Source organism: Dendrobates tinctorius, unplaced genomic scaffold (assembly GCF_039654945.1).
Source record: "Dendrobates tinctorius isolate UK_male_01 unplaced genomic scaffold, ASM3965494v1 ptg000151l, whole genome shotgun sequence".
NCBI lineage: Eukaryota > Metazoa > Chordata > Amphibia > Anura > Dendrobatidae > Dendrobates > Dendrobates tinctorius.
The window spans coordinates 1,931,590-1,939,681 of record NW_027361818.1 but is presented as its reverse complement, the minus strand read 5'-3'; the positions used below and the strand labels follow the sequence as shown (position 1 = coordinate 1,939,681).

The window sequence follows — 8,092 nt, the reverse complement described above, 5'->3', positions numbered from 1 at the left end:
ACGTCACAGACTCTAAAAACCGCATGTCTATGGTTGCACGGGTAGTGAGTGTGAATGCTGGTCAAAAGGCGGTGGAAAAACACTTGTGTGATTTAACTGTTGATGGAAAAAATGTGGTGGCATTGTTAGACTCGGGAAGTGTGGTGACTCTGGTGAAGGCCAGTCTGGTGTCAACCCCGACTGAACCATCAGACAAATTTTCTGTAACATGTGTGCATGGAGACACCTGTTCGTACCTCACCACGGTCATATGCATTACTACTTCCTATGGGTCTGTGCAACATAAAGTGGGAGTTGTCCCGGCGTTATTGCATGATGTTATCCTGGGCCGGGATTTTCCCCACTTCTGGCAATTGTGGGAGAATCAGTTGATACCCCAGGGTAATAGTGTACATGATTCTTCTCCCAGGGCGCGTATGGGTCCCGAACCCCTGGAAGAGGTTTCCCCGGAAGACTCTGGGGAAGAGTCTGTGGGAAATGACCTGCAGTTCCCGTTTTCAGTCATGGCGGGTGATACAGAGGAGACCAGGGAAGAGGAGGAGGCCGACAGCCGTCCACCTCCCCGTTTGCCGGATTTAGAAGTTCAGAAAGATGACTTCCAAAGCGAGCAAATAAAGGATCCTACCCTTTCTCAGGCTAGTACAAATGTAAAAGTGATAAATGGGGTACCCGTAGAACCTGGCTCTAGGCTGGCATATCCTTACATGGTTCTGGAGAATGATTTACTCTATCAGAGAAAAAGGGGGAAGATACGGTGCAACTATTAGTCGTGCCAAAACCCTACCGGCGCCAGGTGCTGGACCTGGCCCACAGACATGTGATGGGAGGTCACCTGGGAGTCCAGAAAACCACCGAAAGGATATTACACTGTTTTGTTTGGCCAGGCATGCATCACGATATTCGAGTATATTGTGAGTCTTGTCCTGACTGCCAAGCCTCTGCACCTAAGCCCCGTTTCTGTAGCCCTTTGGTACCCCTACCTATTATTGAAGTCCGGTTTGAGAGGATTGGGATGGATTTAGTTGGACCCCTTCCACGGTCTGCACGTGGACACCAACATATCCTGGTCATCTTGGATTATGCCACTCGTTACCCGGAGGCCATCCCTTTGCGTAACACGGCCACCAAGACGATTGCCAAGGAACTGGTGCATGTGTTTAGTTGGGTCGGTATACCAAAACAGATACTCACCGACCAGGGGACCCCCTTTATGTCCAGGGTAATGAAGGAGCTCTGCCGATTGTTACAAATCGAACCGTTACGCACATCCGTGTATCACCCTCAAACAGACGGGTTGGTCGAACGGTTCAATAAAACTCTGAAGCAGATGCTGAGAAAGGTGATAGACAAGGATGGGAAGAACTGGGACTATTTACTTCCGTATTTGCTTTTTGCCATCAGGGAAGTACCCCAGTCTTCCACGGGATTCTCGCCTTTCGAGTTATTGTACGCCCAACGTCCTCGCGGACTGTTAGACGTTGCAAAAGAAACCTGGGAGGGTCAGGTCACTCTGTTTAAAACAGTGATAGATCACGTCACACAAATGCAGGACCGTATTGCGGCTGTTATGCCTATCGTCAAAGAACACATGATACAGGCTCAAGGAGCCCAAAAAAGAATCTATGATAGGGGCGCCAAGATCCGTACGTTTGCACCCGGAGATAGGGTGTTGATCCTGGTCCCCACGGTGGACAGTAAGTTCCTGGCAAAGTGGCAGGGCCCCTTTGAGATCAAGGAAAGAGTTGGTGAAGTAAACTACAAAGTATACCAGGCAGGTAAACGGAAACCTGAACAGATTTATCATGTAAATCTGATAAAGCCCTGGAAGGATCCGTCTGCCTTGTCAGCGGAGCTGGCCCGTCCTGTCTGCTCGCATACCGTACCGGAGGTACGGGTTGCAGAAACTCTCTCGGAGCGGCAAAAGACTGAGGTCAGGCAGTTTCTACTTCACAACCAAAAGTTTTTCTCAGAAAAACCCGGGCAGACTATGCTAATGAAACATGACATCGTAACGGAACCTGGTGTCACAGTTCACGTAAAGCCCTACCGAATCCCGGAAGTGCGCCGTGAAGCTGTTTCCCGAGAAGTGAAGGCAATGTTAGAGTTAGGAGTCATTGAGGAATCGCACAGTGCGTGGTCCAGCCCGATTGTGCTAATTCCTAAACCGGACGGCACCATCCGGTTCTGCAATGACTTCAGGAAACTGAATGCGGTCTCAAAATTTGATGCCTATCCTATGCCCCCGGTCGACGAGTTAATAGATCGGTTAGGAAAAGCCCGGTATATTACGACCCTAGATCTAACAAAGGGGTATTGGCAGATCCCTCTGGCTGAGGCTGCCAGAGAAAAGACGGCATTTGCTACGCCGGAAGGTTTATTTCAGTATGTGTATATGCCGTTTGGACTGCACGGGGCACAGGCGATCTTCCAGAGACTGATGGATTGAGTCCTGAGGCCGCATAGGCAGTACGCTTTGGCCTATTTGGATGACATTGTCATTTACAGCTTGGACTGGGAGACTCATCTCCAGAAAGTACAAGCTGTGATTGACGACCTGTGGGAGGCAGGTCTAACCGCGAACCCCAAGAAATGTCACATCGGGCTAGAAGAAGCCCGGTATTTGGGGTATGTAATTGGGAGGGGTGTTGTTAAACCCCAGGTTGATAAGATTCAGGCGGTTCAGGACTGGCCACAACCTGTCAACAAGAAGCAGGTGCAAGCCTTCCTGGGGATCGCCGGCTATTATCGCTGGTTCATACCGAATTTTGCAGCCATCGCAACCCCCCTGACGGATCTTACAAAAGGGAAAGACTCCGTCATGATTAAATGGAGTTTAGCGGCTGAAGAAGCCTTCCATAGCCTAAAACGGGCACTTTGCTCTCAGCCCGTACTGGTGACTCCGGACTTCCGTAGCGAGCTTGTGGTACAAACGGATGCCTCTGATACCGGTATCGGGGCCGTACTCTCACAAGTGAGGGACGGAGTGGAACACCCAGTCCTCTATCTCAGCAGGAAGCTGAATAAACACGAGCAAAGGTATGCAATCGTAGAAAAAGAGTGCCTTGCCATTAAGTGGGCTCTAGAGGCCCTCAAATATTACCTGGTGGGCCGAAAGTTCAGGCTGATCACTGACCATGACCCTCTCAAGTGGATGCACTTGAACAAGGAACGGAATAGCCGGGTGACCCGGTGGTTCCTTGCCCTGCAGGCCTACACTTTTACGGTGGAGCACTGCCCAGGGGTACAGATGGGAAATGCAGATGCCCTGTCCCGAGTGCACTGTTTGGTGGGTGTCATTGCTCGACCGGAGTGGTCTGAGCAGAGGGGGGGGATATGTGAGAATCTTGTGGGAATAGTGGATGAGGGCAGGTATATCTCGCCCAGATTCCTTTCCTATGTGGCCTAGTCTGGTCAGTATCGCACCTGCTTACTAATGAATAATGGGAGGTGGATATAAAAGGATGCCAGGTGGTTGTGTGAGTGTCTCAGCCTGGGAACACAGAGAGCCTGTCTGTGTGAGAGACACACGTGAGTGAAAGCAGTGCCCACTGCAACTGTGGTTTGGCTGGACGGGAGAAGCCCGCCAGTTGGTAGTTAGGTTGTCCATTGTTTAGTTAGTGCCGGACAGGCAAGGATTTGTTTTATGTTTTATTTCTTTATGCATTGCTTTCACCGTTAATAAACCTGACCCAGGGTCAGTTATACATGAATCCCAGCTCTGCGCCTGAGTTTCATGCTGAACGCACGTGACCTTTGACCCCAGCAAAGGCGATCCCAGAGTGTTTTATCACAGTATGTATGTTGTATGACTGTAGTATATATGTAGTATGTATGTATGTATGTTATATGAATGTAGTATATATGTAGTATGTATGTATGAATGTAGTATATATGTAGTATGTATGTATGTAGTATGTATGTATGTTGTATGAATGTAGTATGTATGTAGTATGTTTGTAGTATGTATGTTTTTTTTTTTACATTCAACACATTAGCCGGATGATGGGACTACTACTGTCCAATCATTGGCTAATGTGTCAATCACTGTCATTGTAGCAGGCATAGCCCGATGGGACTTGTAGTCCCATCGGACGATGCCAGCACACACACACAACCCCCGGCATGCCCGCACAGACCCCCGGCATGCCCGCACAGACCCCTGGCAGGCCCGCACAGACCCCTGGCAGGCCCGCACAGACCCCCGGCAGGCCCGCACAGACCGCGCATCATGATGCCCACAGACCGCGCATCATGATGACATAATTTCAGCAGCCAATCATAGCCACAACACTGGCTCATTGGATTATGGGAACTTCAGATTCCGGTATCCGATATTGTAAAAATATCGGTACTCAGTATCGGAATTCCGATACAGCGAATATCGGCCGATACCCGATATTTGCAGTATCGGAATGCTCAACATTAGTAAGCACTCTGGACTTTGAATCCAGCAATCTGGGATCAAATCTTGGTGGAACCTAAAGTTTTTGTAGACTTTCTTGGTGTCTTTGGCTTAGATTATAATTAGTGATGAGCGAGTATACTCATTGCTCGCGTGTCCTCCGAGTATTTTGGCGTGCTCGGAGATTTAGATTCTGTCGATGAAGCTGCATGATTTGTGGCTGCTAGACAGCCTGAATACATGCGTGGAATGCTTGTTTTTTAGGAATTCCACACATGTATACAGGCTGTCCATCAGCGACAAATCATTCAGCTGCGTCGACAGAATCTAAATCTCCGAGCACGCCAAAATACTCGGAGGACACCCGAGCAATGAGTATACTCGCTCATCACTGGTTATAATATCTCCCCAAGTACACTGGCTTAAAGAAAAAGTCTCATCCAAAGATTATCTACTTAAAACAGGTTTTTATGTTATATGTATTTGTTTTACTTCAGGCTAATTCATATGTGTTGTTTTTCAGATCACACTCCTCATAGCTCCCTACTGTTTCCTACTGTTCAGATTTAGTCCTGTTGTCCCAGGAGATCCACTCACGCTGTGCGAAGTCTCTCCTGCCATCTTTTCACTACTCTGTAGCTCCTTCTCTATCCATAGGCTGTGTGCACACGCTGCGGATTCCGCTGCGGATCCGCAGCGGTTTTGGTCCTGCGGATCCACAGCAGTTTCTGCTGCATTGTACAGTACCATTATAACCTATGTAAAATGAAAACCGCAGTGCAGACACTGCGGAATTTTCCGCGCGTTTTTTCTGCGGTTTTAAATCGGCAACATGTCAATTGTTTGTGCGGATTCCACAGCGGTTTGGCACCTGCTCCATGGCAGGTGCCAAACCACAGGGGAAAACTGCAGGTCTTTTGACCTGCGGATTTACCTGTGGTTTTTGACAAGTCCGTGCTGAAAATTCCGCAGTACAATCTGCAGCATGTGCACACACCCTTAAATCTGGGGGGAAAACTGGCTTCTGTCTGTTCTCTACATACCTAATTTCAATTAACTAATTCACTATTGTTGCCTCATGAGATCTGATCTCCATGGGGTTCATACACCTAACATGCAAGGAAAGACTAGAAGCAATGGGATGAAACTGAATGGCAGGAGACACAGATTAGATATTAGGAAAAACTTTTTGACAGTTAGAGTGATCAATGAGTGGAACAGGCTGCCACGAGAGGTGGTGAGTTCTCCTTCAATGGAAGTCTTCAAACAGAGGCTGGACAGACATCTGACTGGGATGATTTAGCGAATCCTGCTTTGAGCAGGGGGTTTGACCAGATGGCCCAGGAGGTCCCTTCCAACTCTACCATTCTATGATTCTATGCAAAAGTGATTAGCCCCAGCATGCACTGTCAAGAACGCTCGTAAATTACAGGCGGCATTGAAATGTATAAATGCAATAATTGTTGGATATCCCAGATTGTTACTCGAGCGCAGTAGTTGAAATGCAAGTGACTATGGAAAACTTAGAAAAAAGTGAAAGGATGCAAAAGTCTGCAAGTGCTGGTGCTGGTGGTGGTGAAAAAATCTACCCCCAAAATGTAACAAAAGTATATCTTTACATGAAATGTGTCACAGAAGTGGTGCTAGTGTAAGGTACAGCAGGAATGTGGGATGCAGTGATGAGCGGGAGGCAGATCAAGAGTTAAAAGGAATTTAATGCAATGGATAATCCACACAGAGAGAATAGGGAAGGTATGGAAGGTTAAGGTTCAGAAAGATAGCAAGTGCTCAAAACATGGGTAAACTTATCAGTCTGATATTTCCAGAGGATGGAGGCTTGGAGATCTTGTGGTGGCGTCAAAGGAGACATGTGAAATTTCTGTCCTGGTCCTGGAGGAACGTGAGGCACTGTCTCCTGACAGCCACAACATTTCCTGGCTCTCCTAGGCGTAGGTTTACAGTACCATAATACAAGATCATATAATTATGTGTAGTTGGAACCCGAACATTTTTCCTACTAATTGACATTGACGGAGACGTTGATCAGGATTGTGTTCAAATGTCCAGTTTGGGCTGAAAACACCGGTGTCCTATTTCTGTCTTGTAAACTATTTTTAGGAGAACCAAGAAGGGTATCATGTTCTTTCGATTCTTTTTCTGTCTGCTCACTGGGAAAAAAAATTATATCATAAGATTTCAATTGGTTCCATGGTGTAATGGTTAGCACTCTGGACTCTGAATCCAGTGATCCGAGTTCAAATCTCGGTGGGACCTGAATTTATTTTCGTTCCTAATTTCTTGAATTTGCCACTTGTCAATTTCTATTGAGGTCAGAAGGGAAGATTGGATCTTTCTGTCGCTGTTAAGATTTCAGAAGAAATTTGAATGTGTGAAAAATTTGCCCAATATCTGCCTTAAAAATATTTATTCAAAATAATCTTTATTAAAAATCTTCATTTACACTGGTAACAAAACACATGTAACATTAGCAATTAGAAATATATTTAATAATGATTATAAGTAAGTCGCAGGAGACCGTACTTAAAATTCAGTTGGCAACAATTACTAATCCAGCGCCTTAGAACACTCGGCCTTCCTACCTGATACGTTCCCACAATGTTTCACTTGCTGAAGGTGTCATTCAACGTGTCAAATTGCATTTTGACTAAAGTGTTTGAATAATATATGTGCCCGTTAGGTAAGAAAAATGGCAAACATTTCCGTCACTTTCTTAGGCCACATGAACATATCCAGTGTTTGGTGAGTTTTTTACCCCAGTATTTGTTGTAAGCCCAAACGAGGAGGGGGTGAAAAATGCAGAAATGGTGGAAATGTTTCCATTATGCTTTTCCTCTGACCGTTCCACTCCTGGTTTTGGCTTACAAATAATGGTGTAGAAAATAATAATAATAATAATAATAATAATTTTTATTTCTACAGCGCCAACATATTCCGCAGCACTTTACATTTCAGCGGGGACTTGTACAGACAATAGACATTACAGCATAAGAATAATCACATAGATTATAACAGATACCAAGAGGAATGAGGGCCCTGCTCGCAAGCTTACAATCTTTGAGGAAAAAAGAAAAGGTAGACACGAAAGGTGGGTGGCAACAGTTGCCTTCATTGTTCGGACCAACCATAATGTTAAGTGTGTAACAGTCCAGGCACAGAGGGCTAATAGATGCATAAAGCATGTGGGAACATGATGTGGGGAACCTGGTTATGGTAAAACTTTTGGCTGTGCCACACGGGATAGTTAGATAATGTGCTGAGACGGTAGGCCAGTCTGAATAAATGCATTTTTAGGGCACGCTTAAAATTGTAGGGATTGGGGACTAGTCATATTGACCTGGGAAGTGCATTCCAAAGAATTGGTGCAGCAAGTGTACAGTCTTGGAGATGGGAGTGGGAGGTTCTTATTATTGAGGATGCTATCCTCAGGTCATCAGCAAAATGGAGGGCACGGGTAGGGTGGTAGACTGAGATGAGGGAGAAGATGTAGGGTGGTGCTGAGCCATGGATTGCTTTGAGGGTGAGGGTAATAAGTTTGTACTGGATTCTGGAGTGGATGGGTAGCCAGTGTAATGACTGGCACACGGTAGAGGCATCGGTGTAACGATTGGCGAGGAATATGATCCTGGCTGCAGCATTCAAGACAGATTGGAGGGGGGAGAGTTTGGTAAG

General features: G+C 46.3%; 1 non-coding gene across 1 annotated transcript; it reads left to right on the top strand.

Annotated features, from left to right (window-relative positions):
* The first annotated feature begins 6,604 nt into the window (after nt 1-6,604).
* TRNAQ-CUG (transfer RNA glutamine (anticodon CUG)) lies at nt 6,605-6,676 on the top strand. The gene has a single exon. It is a non-coding gene; the product is annotated as a tRNA-Gln (tRNA).
* The last annotated feature ends 1,416 nt before the right edge of the window (nt 6,677-8,092 follow it).